General features: G+C 34.1%; 1 protein-coding gene and 1 long non-coding RNA gene across 2 annotated transcripts in view; both read right to left on the minus strand.

The window, feature by feature from the left end:
* The window catches only part of LOC129445034 (receptor tyrosine-protein kinase erbB-4), a 200,894-nt gene that overhangs the window by 100,486 nt on the left and 82,082 nt on the right, over positions 1–18,326 (minus strand). The window lies entirely within an intron of this gene.
* On the minus strand, positions 6,082–7,265 carry LOC141353848 (uncharacterized). Its single transcript, XR_012360788.1, has 3 exons — positions 7,089–7,265; positions 6,710–6,758; positions 6,082–6,367 (listed from the first exon to the last, which is right to left on the minus strand). It is a non-coding gene; the product is annotated as an uncharacterized lncRNA (long non-coding RNA).

Consider the following 18,326-nt stretch of genomic DNA (forward strand, 5'->3'; position numbering starts at 1 on the left):
TTTTATTTTATTTTAGTACAATATACTTTCAGGGCAAACATTGATGTTCATTCCACATTGGGCTTCAGACATGCTTTTTCCTTTAACAATCATTCGTTTTTATACGATTCACATTGCACAAATTCCTATGAAATTGTGGCCACGTAAAACAGTTACGTTTCCCATTTTTATCAGGTTGGTATATTAAAATAATTCATGAATTTCTGAGGTGTGAAGTCACAGAGTTCGCTTCGTCTCTGAGGGAGGTGTGCGACTGTGTGTTTAGCGTTCCCAAATGGTTAATATTCGATGCAAGGTTTCTCGAAATTTGCCAATCTTTTCCATGGCTCGGCGAGCTGCTTATGCACACAGGTCCCTGCCTCTCATTAGGCGAGGACAGAAGACAGGTGGATTAAAATTCATGGTGGTAATCTCTAAACATTCACAAAGCTGGGGGAAGTGGGAGGTTACTGTCAGAACCCATCCAGACCCAACACGAGCCTGTGCTATTGATCAGCCGGCTTCTGCACCCTTATCAGCCGAGGGCCGAAACCCAAAGGCCATGAATTCAACCGGTGAAAAATTGAAAGCTGCAGTCCGAGTCAACTATGAATGAAATTATGGAGGTGAATGGATGATATTTATTGCCTGTAATGAATAAACTTTATGACTTGAGTTTGTATTGAAGTTTTTAGAGCCTTTCTGTCTGTAACTAAAACCCAAATTACACGATTCATTATTAACTGACTGTTTCTGCCTTTTATGATGCAGGACAGTAAGAGCAGATACAACAAAAACAACATGGTGAAAGGTTTAAAAATGATCCATGGGTCCACCTGACTCAAAATCAAGTGATCTGCACAAAAACACAACCATGCAATGTACACCAAGCACCAGGCAATGTCTCCATCTATAAAACATATCTTAGACCAGGATTTATATTCTTGATGTCTGTCTGTTTGTACATTTATCTCTTTAACATCTCAACTGTTGTCATTTTAAGAAAACTATCTGAGACACTGTTATGTGATATATGAAACACAACTAAAAACCAAAAGTCCCAAAAGATACTGCACAAAGGAGCAGCATAAAAAATATTTTTTATTTTATGACATTTTATTCATCCTTTTACCTGTGAACTGACATCTACTAAAAATCTGGTGGGGATGCAAATCCTTGTGACTATATCATCAAAGTACAAAAGTAAGAAGTACAGAGAAAAGAAAGTAAAAAGAAAGAAGGACAAAGTGCGATGATATGAATAAGATAATGTCCATTGCATACTTAGGACCTTCAGGAAAATCGGACGGATAAATGTATTTATGGGATGGTTTGTGCATGCGGGTATAATTTTGGCATTTATGACCATCTTCAAGGCTGTTGTTGGCACTGCATAAACAATTCGCATAGTCGAGTAAATAATAAGCAAATCTCAACCTTCAACTGTACTAAAGTTTCTCAAGGAATCGTCCTCTAACAATGTTAACGTATTACTATTATGAACCTGAACCACCATTTTGGCACCTCTTTGTTGTACTGTGAGACGGTTCAATCATCCACTCCTGCTGTGAAAATATACACTTTAAACGTCTGATACAGTGCCAGTAGAGAAAATCCTTTTTTATTATATTCCCACAATATAATTCTGAATGAAAAGTTGAATTGAAAGATTCAATTTCAATTTGCTTTAAAGGGTACATATTATGCAAATTTTTACAAGATGTAATATAAATCTCAGGTATGTCTAGAATGTGTCTGTGAAGTATCCCCAAGTTCATTTGTTATAGCATGTTCAAAATGCCACTATTTGGGTGGAAGCAAATAAGCCTGTTTTCATGTGTGTACAGTACCTTTAAATGCAAATGAGCTAATGCTCCTCACTCCCTTACCAACTGACAGTGGCTATGTTTACATGCTTAAAATTTTGTCAATCCGACTGAATTTAATATGATTGAAGGTTACGACGATACAGTTTACATGCACCCTAAACATTGCAATCTGATTTAAATGTTTGTTTACATGTACATTATATAGAATCCGAACCGAAAGACTGCGCAAGCGCACAGCCAGGGTTGCCAGATTTGCGTATCAAAACCATCAGAATGGACGTTCAATATTAGCCCAAAAGCATCCCAACAATTCACGGCCCAAATACCAATAACTAAGCAACAAAATAATTTAATCCTTCACCCGCAAAAAAACAACAACAACTGGTTTTAACAGAAGCACAAATCTAAACTCTGCAAACTTGGCAACGCTACACTGCGGACAGCATCTTTCGTCGAGTTCACGCTTTATCTCTGGATAAAAGTCATGATTGAGTTGGAGAATGATATAGGTAATGAAAACACACTTTTCAAAAGGCACAAGGCTATTTTATTACTTTAAGTAGCCTAATGTTTTAAATGTACAGCGCGTGACCCCATTAACATTACCTTAACAATGCGTGATGCATTGCCTTGCTATTGCGTGTTTCTGTGACCAGAATCATGTGATATAAGAGGTAAATATAAGATGTGAACTTGGAGTACAAATTTTCTGCGCATCTGCACAAGGTATTTTTGCTTCTATTTAGAAAATACTACGATTTTACCTGCTTCAATACGATCCAAATTTGCATCGGATCGTCCTCAATCGTATTGATTAAGGTGTTTACATGAAGACTTTCAATACAATTGAGCCATCAATACAATTACAAATGGATTATTTGGTTGCATGTAAACGTACCAAGTGAATGCTTTTAGTTAACTCTTTCCCCGCCATTGACAAGTTATCTCGTCAATTAAGAGAAAATATATGCATAAAAAAATGATTCCTGATGAGTTTTTATGGTTAACTGCAATACCGCTAGATGGCGCACTTACCCAATTTATTAAAAAACGTATGCAAAAATATATTTATTAATTTTACAGTCTGTGTTTGTTTTGATAATCGTTCTGAATCTGATCTTTAACAAAATTCCTTAACAAAAATTCAATTATTTCAGATTTTTGCTTATATCCAAATTTAAGAGTTTATAAGCAGAGAAAAAAATATAGATGGAATGAAATGCCCCCCCCCCCCTTTGTTTGTTTGTTTGTTTTTTGTTTATTGTTTATTGAAAGCAGAGGGTCTTTTCTTTCATTTGATATATTTGTATGTCTATATATTTTTAGAAGAAAAATGTCCTGGAAGGCATTTTTTAAAACTTTTGTGAAAAATCACAAAAAATGCTGGCGGGGCAACTTAAAAAAAAGAAAAAAAGGTGGCGAGGAATGATTTAAAATTGATCTGATTCCTGTGAAAACAGTTTGAGACAATACTATCTTTAGCCGCAACAACGTGCTAACAAACACAGAAAAGCTTTTGGGTAAAAATAACCAGTCAGTCAGTGGCTACGGGCAGGGCTTTATCAGTGTGACATCACATTAACAAAATAATTAGAACAGCATGTCTAATGAGACTTAAATTGGGATTAAAAAAGGAGAGGGTGTTTTTTTTCATTGTAGGGATTGGTTTATACACTACCAACACACATTTATGTCCAAACACCTTGTAAAAGTGGATTTTGCATAACATGTGCCCTTTAATAACATCATGCAAGCATCGCATGTGCATAAATGGAAGCAATGAAATTTTAATTTGTTTCTTAGTTATAAGAAATTAACATGGTGAGTCTCAAATTTACTGCACTCTAAAAATGTTGGGTTGTTTCAACCCATTGTTGGGTCAAATATGGACAAACCCAACCATTGGGGTATAAATAAACTCAAATGCTGGGTTGTGTCAACCCATGGTTGGGTAACAACAACCCAGCATAGGTTTATTTATAACCCAGCATTTGGATTTGTGCATATTTGACCCACTATGGATTGAAACAACCCACCATAGATCATTTTAAACCCAATGTTTGCGTTTATCCACATTTTTACCCAACCGTGATCTAAAGCCACCTGGCATTTTTAAAGTGTGCTGTATATAAATATTTAATAATATTGTTAATTTATATTTCAGTCTTGAGTTCTCCAAGCTACTGTATGACCTTTCCACTTTCATTAGTCCACAATTCAATACACATTTAAATGTTATCTCATTGACCTCAAGCTCTCAGGTGTTAAAAAAACACAACTTTTCTTCATATTTTACCTTGAAATATAAGAAATAATAACTTTTCCTAAATGATATGAAGTCAGCGTGCAAGAATAATTGCACTGAGTGTTGTGACTCCCAGAGATGGACTGTGAATTAAGAGTCTGCTGTCAAAAAAAGCCATGAATTGGTGGGGTGCAATAATGAGGGGTGGCTTTTGTGCACTCAAAAAAATATTTAGGCCTAATTCATTAGATTTATGTATTTTGATTACATGTAACATTTCCATCCATTTGGATTACATACTTCTAATCTAAAAAAAACAAATAAACTTTATATGATAGATATTTTTTAGATATATGTAAATGAAACCAGTAAAATTTATTTAATAGTTTTACTTAATCCAATGTGTTTTAAATGCATTAAAAAAATGAATTATGTATTCTTTATTAATAAACCCAATTCACTTAAAATGCATTACATTTAGGTATCTTACTAATAAACCATTTATACATTTATATATTCCTCCCCCATTCACCCTCCTAAATCACAATATGCGATAACAAAAAAAAAACAAAAAAATAAAAGAAGAGCCAGACCACTTGGTTATACATTTTATCAATTTATTTAATACTTCAAGGCATTACTCATAAGGCAGCAAAAAAGAGCAGCTAACAACTAGCATGACAGCCATGGCTTATACACCTCGTAATGTGTGCAAAAATTAAATAAATAAGTGTGTTTCAGACATTTCAGCCACAATTAACCTCAATCCACAAATAAGTGCAAACATTTTGAGCAAACAGGCTGCAGAAATACAAAAAACCCTGTAAAACTCGAGGTAGACATAAATCAGGGACAACAACATTACTTTAACATTTTCAGAAATCTGTGACATGATGTAATAATAATAATTTAGAATGATTGGGTGGTAAGAAAAAAACACACATTGGCACATTGCTTAGTGTTTTGAGTGTCTGTGTGCAATGAACAATTTTCATGCATCTCTAATTACAGGTCTGATATACATCAATTACATTTTTGAAAAACTTTTTAACTTTGAAAATTGTTAAAGCAATATTCCAATTTAATAAAACAAAAATCCCAATAATTTTCTAACCCCATATGTTTATGTTTTACTTTGTTCAGTCAAGAAGAAATAAAGTTTGAGTTAAAGATTCCAGGATTTTTCTCAATTCAAGACCATTTGACCTCAAGTTTACAGTTTCAATGCAGATTTAAAAGGGCTCCAAATTATACCGAATAAGGCACAAGGGTCCCATCCAGCCAAACGACCGTCATTTTCAAAAATAAAAAAAAGAGGACTTTTAAATCACAACGTTTTGCACTAGCTGTGTGACACGCTAGCATGACATAATTGAAACTACCGCTCCAGCGTTTACAAGCGAGGAGAAAGAGGAGCGTTCAGATGTTGTTGTATGCGAAATGATACTACTTAATGTCTGTGGGTCCGTTTATTATTTAAAATGGTCCACAAATGTGCGTTTAACATTTGTGATGTGTAAACTTCAACGTTATTACGTAGTACACAATGTCGCACTGTGTATCACATGGATAATGCAAGACAAGTTGTTGTGTTTTAAAAGTTTTCTTGCCAAAAATGACAATCTTTTGAATAGATAAAACCCCTATGCCTCGATCGGGATCGTCTAGAGCCCTTTAAAGCTGCCTTGAAACTTAACTGTTGAGGTCCAATAAGGTCTATTAAATTAAGAAAAATCCTGGAATGTTTTTCTCAAAAAACAATTTCTTCTCGACTGAACAAAAAAAGACAAGCATTTTCGATGACAGACAGTAAATTATCAGGATTTTTGTTTAATGAAAGTGCAATATTCCTTTAATGTTAAAAAGTTCACTTGTAAATATACAAAAATGTACCCACTTTGAGGGGGATGCATCAGTGTGTCTGTCAGGTATTCACTGAAGCATCTTTCAGTGATTGCTTGGTTGTATCAAGTCCAGTTCCCTTAGGATTTTTTGAAAGGTCAAAGGTGCACCTGATGTGCAGGCAAATTGTTTTACAAACTCTGATATTTAAAATATGTAGACTGATTCAAATGTGTAAAATAATAGAACATTAGTCACAAAACCATCAAAAGACCTGAAAACAGATAATCACCTTGTTTAAACATCTAGTTATCCATAAGATATTTATATACACACACATACATACACGTACACATACATACATATATATAAATAGATAGATATAAAAATAGAGTAGGTTGACATACACTTACCACATATTCTTTAATGTGTCTCTCCATGCCTTCTTTGAGGTAGATACAGATGTCTTCAACTAGAACAAGACAAAAAACCCACATTATTTAATGATTTTCTTTAACAATATTTTATGTAGATAATAGTTTTTATAGAGACAGATAAAGATTTTGTGAGACGAAGAGTTTTCTGTTTCAGAAATATTGTGTCCCAGCATGTGTGTACACTACCGGTGAAATGTTTGGAAATAAGCCTCTTATGCTTATCATGCCTGCATTTATTTGGAAAAAAAACCACCTGTTTCCAATATTGACAATAAATCATCATATTAAAATGATTTCTAAATGATCATTTGACACTGGAATGATGAAAATCCAGCTTTGCATCAGAAATCAATATCTTTGTAGCATAACTTACATACCCTGTCTAGCAGGTTGTCCCACCATATAGACGATGAAATGATGCTGTATCTGTAAAAAAAAAAGTTTTAGTTAGACACACAATGCACTCAACAACATAGTATAATTGTAACATTCTTTTGTTAATAAAGTCACAGAGATTATGATTATTTTATTCTGATAAGCCTACAGTAGCCTATGACTTTATTTATTTCTTAGGTTTCAAACATTAAACCACAAAAATTAACCAATAAAAGCAACAGACACTGCAGGGTAATTCCAACAGACCGTCTGTGTAGTGAGGTGCATTTTACTCTGAAACATGCAACGCGTCACACATGTAATTAAACAACAGACAATTATATTTAAGATAATCACATCAAACTTGTTAACTTTACTCACCTACAATTTGGCGATTGTAGACTAGTGAGATGACGATCCAGTCCAATGCAAAATGGCGAAGTCCATGTGCTGTAGCGTCTATTTTTGATTTTAGCGCCACCTCCTGACTGGAGTGTGAATAGACGTCATTTCCGCTTCTACTAAAGTCAGTTTCCTGAAATTTGTATGTAAACCAATCTCATAAAATTTATCCGGTTTGTTTCACGGCTAGATTTATTTAATTCATATTCATACATTTTAACTGATTAAATCTAATTCTTTTTAAATTGAACAGATTTATATATATTCTAATAAATCGGATTACATATATTTAAAAAAAAGAGTATTTAAATAAAATCTAAATGATCCAAATACTTAAAAGCTAATATTGCCAGGAATCGTTTTTTTGAGTGTGTGCACGTGCTTTGATAGACTGTTAAATCCCTGACGGCTGTCGTTGCCTGACGCTTTCTGAGAAAATCAGAGGATATGACTGATCCTCATTAACCTTGGTCACTGAACTCCCTATTGTGAACCCGTCCGGATTTGAAGCACTTAGTGCTTAAGGGTACACTTTGTCGAGGACAGGAGTTGGAAGGAGGTCACGGTCCTATTTTTTTAGACATCTGTGAGACTAATAATATATTTTTGGAAATGTCATGTTTCTTCAAGACTACGATTGTGAAGTTTTTACATTCACATGTATCTTCTACAGTACGACAATGTCTTTGCATGTTAACATATTTTTCCACGGTTTGGCAGCTCTCTATGCATAATGCATGAGGAGTGAAGAATGTCGCATGGGTTGCGTCACCTGTCACCGTGCGCTTTTTGTGATCTTGTGGTTAAAGCGACGCAGATGTACGACGTTAACCGAGTTAGTGCTGAAGGGCAGAAGAAAATTGAAGTCGAAGTCAGGTTATACCAGCAAACTGCCTGAACAATATAAATACATAATGAAAAACTGAGGCTTATAAAATTGTTCCAAAAGAAAAATGAAGTATCAAGGATGTGTCTGATTTTCAGAAGCTTGTATTTAAGAAGTGAGGTCAAACTTTTTATGAGTTCACAATAAAATCGACAGAGCAAATCTGAGCTCAGTATTGGACATTTTTGAGATCTTCTAAAATGTCTTGTGGGGGAGATTAGAAATTTGTGGGCTCATGCATAAAAACTTAATTCTCCATTAAATCTAATTTCCATCTTGTCGAAACAATAATACTGTATTTTCATATTCAAAAGCTTCGTCTCTTTGGATTATGTTGCCACGACCATTGTAGGACATAAAGATTAAAATAAGACGTTGCATGAATCGCTCCGATGTTCGTTTGTACCCTAATGAAATTCTGCATTGACTCTCCAAGTAAAGTTGGGCTCAAGTTAGAAAGCGCTGGCCCAAATACTGCTGATGAGTTCTGTCCACTCTAATACATCTCAATTAGCTCATCGCTTACAGAAAGAAACACCAAACAAAGTAATGTTTCCCAAAGTCAAGCAGGGACACTCGTCCCAGTGTTTTTTCTCAGTATGAGAAGAACTTTGTCTCGGGCGATGGCACCTGCTCCGTACGTGATGCTGACAGATGTGTGCAGTAATTAAGCTGCCAGAGGTGCCTTCTCCTTATAAAACTCTTCTCCCATGAGGACCGCATGCATGGTGTGTACACGGATGGGTCTCCGCGCCATGTGTGTATCATCGTAATTATCTGATACACTGCAGTGTTCAGTTATTAAATGCACTAGAAAACTTATGAGGATCTATTCTATGCCAGTGTTTCTCAATGAGGGAGCCCACTGGGGGACTAAACAAATACATACAAAATAACTACTTTATGTAATGCTTTAAATGGCATTAAGACACGGCACTCTAAATTGTTTGATTCTGATTGGTCAGTCAGGACATTTCAAAGTATGTTAATAACATACCTGAAACACCGCCTGAAACTAAACACAAGGCTGCAAAAGATTTTGACAGTTGCGGTTTAAAATTACACAAAAAAATTATATCATATATGAAATTATATTTACAAATGATTAAAGCAAATAGTGTGTTCATAACATTTGAACGTCTTGTCTTATTTTAAAACAGAAAGTAAATGGGTTTTTCATCTCTGAAGATCTTCATTCGTTAAAAATGAGCTAATTAAAATACTTTTAGTAAATATATTAAATAAATCTTAAACACGTCAATTAAGAGAAAACACTTCCGTGCCAATGACGAGTTTTTATGGAAATCCATATTTCTGCTATTATCCACTAGGTGGTGCTCTTATCCAACTTATAAATCAATGAAGCATCCACTGATCCAAAAACTGTAAAAACTCTGTGTATGTTTTGATCATCGCTCTGAATCTGATCTCTATCAAAAGTCTCTAACAAAAATGCAATTATTTCAGCTTTTTGCTCAAAATTTTGAATTTTTAAAGTATTCTACCCATATTTGACAAATAATAAAAAGAGAACAAAGTAGGATAGGAAACTTTTTTTTTAAAGCAGAGGGTCTGTTCTTGCATTTGAAATATTTTAGGTTTAAATATTTAATGAAGAACATTTTCTGGAAGGAATTAAACTTTTCTGAAAATCATTAAAATGAAAAAAAAATTTTTTTTTTTTTAAAACGCTGGCAATGAAAAAGTTAATATAAAGGTCAGGTAGTATCCCTAATGTAATTTTTTGTGAAAACAATTTTGCAATAATACTACACTGCAAAAAAAATATTTTCAAGAAAAAAATTATGTAAGTATTTTTGTCTGTTTTTTTTTTTTTTTTGAGTAAAAATATAAAAAAATTCTTCAATTAAGATGCTTTTTCTTGATGAGGAAAACAGCCTAAGAAAATAAGTCTAGTTTTTAGACCAAAAATGTCAAATTTAAGTGATTTTGTGCATAAAACAAGCAAAAAAAATCTGCCAATGGGGTAAGCAAAAAAATCTTCAAACTTTTTCTGAAACACTAAATTTAAGAAAAATTCAAGAAAATTTTGTTTACCCTATTGGCATATGTTTTTGCTTGTTTTATGCACAAAATCAATTAAATTTGACATTTTTGGTCTAAAAACTAGACTTATTTTCTTGGGTCGTTTTGCTCATAAAGAAAAATCCTCTTAACTTAAGAATTTTTAGATATTTTTTACTGAAAACAAGACAAAAATACTAAGATATTTTTTCTTGAAAATAAGTTTTTTGCAGTGTATAAATTATTTATATTTTCTTTTTTTTCATTTGTCATTTAATGCCTTTAATAAAATATTTTACTGTAAAATTGTTTCGTGACGGTAAAAATATATGCTATAAAATACGCTGAAATTGAAAAATTGTGAGTGGGGGAACTTCAGATATTATTGTGGACAATAAGGGGCATTGAGTCAAAATTGTTGAGATCCTGAGATATGCTTTTAAACACATTTCCATAATTACTATACTTTTACTGCATTTTTACTCTCATTTTGAAGATTTATTATGAATTAAACTACAATCAGCATCACCATTGGAACACCAGAGTCCAAGATTGCAACACACAAATTCAACAATGCATAAACTAGCAAGTGCTACGACATAAATGTAATCTTGTTCTCAGAGTGTAACAACCTCAATTACTACAAGACGGTACAGAAGATTATTGTCTATAGCCTCGCTGATGTCTCAGTTCTGCAGGTTGGTTTGCACTAATCAGGCACCATATGAAGAACAGGATTCAGTTCATTAAACCTAACTGCTGATCTACACACACACGCACACAAACACACACAAACACATTTTATTGGTCAGAAGTTGTTGCTTAATACTGCCATACCCAAAACTCAAACTCACTAAAGTGTGAAACTGAGAGAAATGACTTTTTTGTGACTTTTAGTTGTCAGTTTTCTTCTTAATAGATTGACTTAAGTTACTTAACTAAATGAAAAAGGTCTTGAATGTCCCAAAAATATCAATAACTCATTTTTGACCAAAAACAAAGTTACTGCCCTTTGCCTTTGTAAGGCAGCATAGCTCAGGAGATTCATTTAAAGGGATAGTTCGGCCAAAAATGATATTAAACCCATGATTTACTCACCCCCAAGCTGTCCGAGTTGCATATGTCCATCGTTTTTCAGACAAACACATTTTCGGATATTTTAGAAAATGTTTTAGATCTTTCAGTTAATCAAATGTGAAGTTATGGGTTCCACGACCTTCAAGTCCAAAAAAAGTGCGTCCATCCTTCACAAAATAAATCCAAACGGCTCCAGGATGATAAACAAAGGTCTTCTGAGGGTAATCCACGTGGTGCTGTTGTAGAAATATCCATATTTAAAACTTTATTAACATAAATAACTACCTTCCGGTAGCGCCGCCATCCTAGTCGCGTCCGCATTCAGGATGAGCGCTTACGCAGCCTACGGAGGCTACTCTGCTGCTGCTCTGTGCCCCCGCCCTCCGAATTTGTCATACGTCACTAAGAAAAGTGCGTACACTGCGCTAATACTCTCTCCTGAATACAGAGGAGTCTAAGATGGCAGCACTACCGAAAGGTAGTTATTTACGTTAATAAAGTTTTAAATATGGATATCTCCACAACAACACCGCACGGATTATCCTCAGAAGACCTTTATTTATCATCCTGGAGCCGTTTGGATTTATTTTGTGAAGGATGGACGCACTTCTTTTGGACTTGAAGGTCGTGGACCCCGTAGCTTCGCATTTGGTCAACTGAAGGATCTGGAGCATTTTCTAAAATGTCCGAAAATGTGTTTGTCTGAAAGGGCGATGGACATGTGCAACTCGGACGGCTTGGGGGTGGGTGAATCATGGGTTTGATATCATTTTTGGCCGAACTATCCCTTTAAGTATCATGTGCCTTGTATGCATCTTAAGTTTCTTAGGAGAAATAAAATAGACACTAATGAGTCTAATGAGTTAACAGTGACACAGCTCAGATAATTTAATATTCAGTCTAAAACGGCTGAAAATTTTTAAGCCATGTTGGGTAAATATGGGACAGAACACATTGCTGGGTTAAAATGACCCAATGTTGGGTTTTTGTTATACAACCATGGGTTATAATTAGGGCTGTCAAAATTAACGCGTTAATAACGCGTTAACGCAAATTCATTTTAACGCCACTAATTTTATTAACGGAGATTAACGCAACGCGCAATTTCTGTTTGACCCTTGGTCCAGCCCATAGTTGAATGAACAGAGACGCAGACAAATGTGACTCTCTCTAAATGAGTAAAAGGTTTTCATAGAAATAAGAACATTAAGCAAATCGTCTACCAAATCCAATGCTCTAAATGCTTGTCTGACATCTGATATGATCTTAATTTATACGTCTGAGAGGTGTAACGTTACCGTCCTCCTAATGCTTAATCTTCTACAAAAATGCGTCTCAATTCATTTTGGTTTCGCTTTTATGCATGACTTATAAAATAGACTGCAGGACTTGCTTGATCTTAAAATAGTCATTAAGAGAGTCATTAAAGTTCGGTACCTGATTAATGTTAAAGAGTTATTAAGAGCGACAAGACTCAAAAGCGATCCCCTCACGCTGACTGACTGACATCTGAAGTGCGTGCACGCGACCTGGATATATAGACATCTACACAAAATTACAGTTTTACAAATATCTGCTTTGATAAGAATTCACGCAGGTAGGATCAATAATCTGTTATGTCTTAAGTAAATGTTTGGTTAACTGTTGGGTAAAAATATCTGATGTGTAACATTATATTAGATCACTTAGATTTTAAGCAGTCTGTCTCAATGTCAATCAAACAAAAGGAAAAAAGTTGAACATACATTGATGATGTTTTTGCTTTGTGTGTGCTAAATCTACTAGTTTTAACAGTGATTTTAAGGTATTGATGTGGTAATATAATGTATGGATGTGGACATTTTTGTGGTAATTTGACTCTTTCAACTTCAAACACGTGTAGTTCTGTCATATTTTGTTATATTTCAACAAATCATGCATTGTTCTGTGTTTTAATAGAGAATGTCAAAATGTGAACAACTATTTTTTTTTTTTTTAATTTGCTAATTCTGACTCAACTTGCCAGCACAGGTCACAAATGATGCAGCAGCAAACAAAAATGGAGAAAGAAAAATCTTCTTAAAGGAAAATTCGTATACAAAACAATGGCTGATGATCTTGTTAAAAATGTAAACAGGCTGTTGTTAACATACATTTGCATAAAGCATCTATATATGTATATATGATTAGAATATTAAAAACCTGAAAAGTGTTATATTAGGGTAAATTTAGAACGGATAAAAATGTGCGATTAATTTGCGATTAATCGCAGTTAACTCATGAAATCCTGCGATTAATCTAGATTTATTTTTTTAATCTATTGACAGCCCTAGTTATAATAACCCAGCAGTTGGGTTAAAACAACCCAGCATTCGGTCATGGTGTGTTCTGTCCAAAATTTACCCAACATGACTTAAAAATAACCACGACATTTTTAGAGGGTTGGATAGGATGAACTGTATCTTGCGCCAAACACTAGACTAACAAACAATTAATGATTTAAAAGATTAAGGTGCGTAGACCTCGCAGGTAAAGTATTTAAAAAATTGGATGACAAATTTAATGAAATTTCTGACTTAGAAAATCTGAGCACAGTTTGAGACACAATTGACAACTCGTCTGCAACTCTATGGCGCAGTTTCCCAGACAGGGCTTACACCACTGTAAAAAATAACGTTCTTACTTAGTTTTTTTGTCTTGTTTTCAGTACAAATATCAAAAAATTCTTAAATTAAGCTGTATTTTCTTGATGAGCAAAAGGAAAACAAGTCTAGTTTTAAGACAAAAAATATAAACTTTAAACAAATGTGTGCTTAAAACAAGCAAAACAAAAAAAAATCAGCCAATGGAATAAGAAAAATGTTCTTGAAATAAGTTTACTTTTTTCATAAACACTTAATTCAAGAAAAAATTAATTTTTTCATTGGCAGATGTTTTTGCTTGTTTTAAGCATAAATTCACTTATATTGTATATTTTCTGTCTAAAAACTAGACTTATTTTCCTAGGTTATTTTGCTCATCAAGAAAATACATCTTAATTGAAGAATTTTTAGATATTTTTACTGAAAAAAGACAAAAATACTAAGTAAGAAAGTCATTTTTTGCAGTGTATCCTAGTCCCAGACTAAAATCCATCTTTGAGCTGCCTTAATTTAAATACATCTTGCACTCACATATCCTTACATATATCAGTGCCATTGTTTTGTCACAAGATGCACACCAATGATGTTTTTGGTAAGGTGTTTGTAAAAACTCCTAAATGTCCTAATATAACTAAGGCCTAGATCTAAAACCTGTCCAGGAAACTGACCCTAAGGGGCGGTTTCCCGGACAGGGATTAGACTAGTCCTAGACTAAAACATTTTTAAGAGCTGTCCAAACTGAATACAACTTGCGCTGACATATCTTAAAAAACATCAGAGCCCTTTGTTTTGCATCAAAATGCACACAGGTAATGTTTTTAGTAAGGCATGTTTGTTAAAACTAGTTATATTTCCTAATTAAACTAAGGCCTAGTGATTAAGATAATCCCTGTCCGGGAAACTGCCCCTAAATGTTATATAACCTGCATTTATGCAAAAAAAAAAAATCATTATGTAAAGATCATGTTCCATGAAGATATTTTGTATTTTCTCTACCGTTAATATATATATATATATATATATATATATATATATATATATATATATATATAAATATTTTAAATTTGGACAACTGAAGATTTTCGCAATATTTAGATTTTTTAAATAATTGTATCTCAGCCAAATATTCTCCTATCCTACTGTAACAAAGCTTATTTATTCAGCTTTCAAGTGATGTGTAAATCTCAAATAATAAAAAATGACCCTTATGACTTGTTTTGTGGTCAAGGGTCTTTTCTATGGGATACACCATCTCAACAGGGATGGTTTGAATCCGAATATGTCATCTAATGCTTTGTTTGCCTTAATTCCAGTTTATCATCTGCCTTTTGCCCTTTCTCATTTCGTAGGGATGAGTGGTCACTTTCCTCCAGTTCAAATTTACGAGCCGTTTCTCTTTTAATCGTGTACCGGAGCGATTTCTCTATCATTAAGCATGTTTGAGGGTTGGAGGGTTCAATTTATGAGTGACACCAACTCGATACTTAAGACTGCAGATTTATGACAAACCCCAATGTGTCCTGTTAGTCAGCCGTCACCATTATAGAGATGATTTCTCAAACTCCTCTCAGGTCTTCGGTTGACCTTCTATTGTTTAATTCCCTGCGGTTGAGCGGGGCCAGCTGGTTTGACATAATCAGCCCACTGAATTCTCCAGCCAATGAGATGGAAAGGGAACACGACAAAAAGTTTGAAAGCTAGAAATGACAATTTAATGGATTTTTCTAATGCTGGGACCACATTAATGCATTAGGGCCAATGGTTCGAACATCATTACCTGCTAATCCCAGTGCACCTCAACCCGTAATGCCCATAGGTGAGCTATTCGACTCAAAATGTTGTACAGGATCTGATGCCACAGTAGGAATAAAATGAACTAAATTAAAAAAGCAGAATTGGAAAAAGTAAACACTTCTCTAAAACTGGTTTGAACAACATGAACGCCACAGTTTGAGGTTAAAGGTGCACCGTGTAACTTTTACAAGGGTCTCGAAATGCAATATAATCTACTATATTATCAGTGGTGTATAAAAACCTAACATAATGAACTGTTATGTTTTATCAGTGGCGGCTTGTCAAAGGAGGCACATCCTAATCAAAAATTCAAGGTGGAAAAATGGAAGAAGTACCATACAATTTATTCTTTAAAAGTTATTAATTTTTCCTCGCGTGGGTGTTTATTGTAATTTCCCCTTTACAAAACATAACATATTACTGAAGTCAAAATCCCCTTGTTGTACTGCTGCTGGTCCTCATGAATATTTCTGCATGGACAGAAAGGGGAGGGGAAAGGCACAATCCATAGCAGGAGACTTTGGCCTCCGTTGATGAAAAAATTGACCAATCACCAATCAGTATTTCACTGTGTCAGCAGTTTCTCTGTGGTTTAAATATAGAAAAAAATCCCCAGAGGAGCTTAGCCTCCATTGGTTTATTGACCAGCACTGTGAAGACTTCAAATAAGCAAATACGTAATATGTTTGAACGGCACAGCACTGTTGCTCTGATAGCATTGTAAATATGAAGAAAGAGATGATTATTTCATTGCAAAAAGCTCAGTTTTCAGCATCAACCTAAAATGAAAAAAGACCCATGCCAAAGCGGGACATAAAATAATGATGGTTGCGCAATTGTTTCTCATAGTTTGTCTTATTTAAATACACTGGGCAAACAGACTATTGGAAACAATGTCATGGAGGAGCTATTTATGTGGCGTTTTCTTCCCGAAGTGCCCTTTAAAGGGCTCAAAATGAAACCCATTGTCTTGTACATGTATTTTGTCGTTTTTGTAAATAAACATGAAGCCTTTATTAAGCAGTTAATAAACATAAATAAATAAAATAGTCAACAAATTAAATTTGTACCTCCTCTATTTTAACTCATTCCTCGCCAGCATTTTTTGTGATGTTCACAAAAGTTTCACAAAATGCATTTCAGGAAAATTTTCTTTTAAAAATATATGAGCATAGAAATGTATAAAACAAAAGAACAGACCTTCTGCTTTCAAACAAACAAACAATAAACAAACAAAATGGGGAAAAAGTGTTTCATGCTATCTTTACTTTTTTCATAAACTCTTAAATATGGGTATTTTTCTTAAAAAATACAAAATGTTTAGCAAAAAGCTGAACTAATTGCATTGTTGTGAAGGAATTTTGTTTTAGATCAGATCCAGAACGATTATCAAAACATACATGGAGTGTAAAATGAATAAATAATTTTTTGCTTGAGTTTTTTTAATAAATTGGGTTTATAAAAATGTTTATAAATGTTTTTAATGCAAATGTTTTTTCATAATTTACAAGATAACTCGTCAATGGAAAGACAGATTTTTTTGCGCATTTTTCCGTGGCATTCTCACGGATCTCCGCATTTTTCCGTGGCCCTGCTAAGGACTGTCTTTTTCCGTGGCATTTTCACAGATTGGTTACTCAACTGCTTTTTCCTATTTTCAAACCATTTTCGCTTCGGTTTAGGGTTAGATTTGGTGTTTGCGTTAGTATGTCACTTTAACTATTGGTTTATACTATTTTTTCTGCTTTATTCTTTTATATTTTCTAAACTTTAAACAATTGTGGCCTGGTGTTGGGGTTAGAGTTGGGATTGGGTAGGGATATCATTTCATGTAAATCTAACCCTAAACCGAAGCGAAATGGTAAGAAAATAGGACAAACCAGTTGAGTAACCAATCCGTGAGAATGCCACGGAAAAAGACAGTCCGTAGCAGGGCCACGGAAAAATGCGGAGATCCGTGAGAATGCTACGGAAAAATGTGCAAAAAATTATTTGACTATCCCACAGAAATTTGTGAAATCAGGTTGACATGGAAGTCGCTAAATGGACATGTTTGTCCTGTGGTGGCTACCGTGGGTTCTCTATGCGTTTCGCAATTTGTTGCAATTCCCAATATCACCACTAAATGCCGCTAACATTTACACACAGCACCTTTAAGTTGATAAATACAGTTACATTTGTTAAAATCGTAAATGCATTAGTTAGCAATATTGTTTAATAGCATTTTAACAGCATCTTAATCTGTGATTTTAGTTAATGTTAATACAATTGTTAATGTTGTACATTAACTAATGTTACCAACTTTTGATTTAAAAAATGTACAGGTATTAGTAAATGCTGAAATAAACATGAACTTAGAATAATATATGCTGTAGCAGTATTTTTAATTGTTAGTCCATGTTAGCATATGCCTTAACTATGTGTTACCAAAATTAATAAAATGACCACATAAACTAAATATATAAACATTTTTGTATCTCTTATTGTTAATATGAACATCTCTAAAACTCCATACAGTAAAACCTCCATACTCTGGCATTCTGTTTCTTTCAAAACCTCAGGTATCTGTGTTAAAAAAAACTGAAATTCAGTCATCTAAAAAGGCTCTTTGTGACAGAGCACTCAGAAAAGTGTCTACATAGTTATGAAGAAAGTAAATCAGTTCTGCAGGCTGAAAACAGTGATAAACAGAAAGCCTAACCTGCTCCTGTTCGCCTACTCAAACCTGTCAACCGGGTGTCCTGTGCAAAAGAGACCATTTCTGCTCACCTTATATCTGTTGTTTTTCATCCCCTTTATAAGAATCAAGGAGGA

Source organism: Misgurnus anguillicaudatus, chromosome 3 (assembly GCF_027580225.2).
Source record: "Misgurnus anguillicaudatus chromosome 3, ASM2758022v2, whole genome shotgun sequence".
Taxonomy (NCBI): domain Eukaryota; kingdom Metazoa; phylum Chordata; class Actinopteri; order Cypriniformes; family Cobitidae; genus Misgurnus; species Misgurnus anguillicaudatus.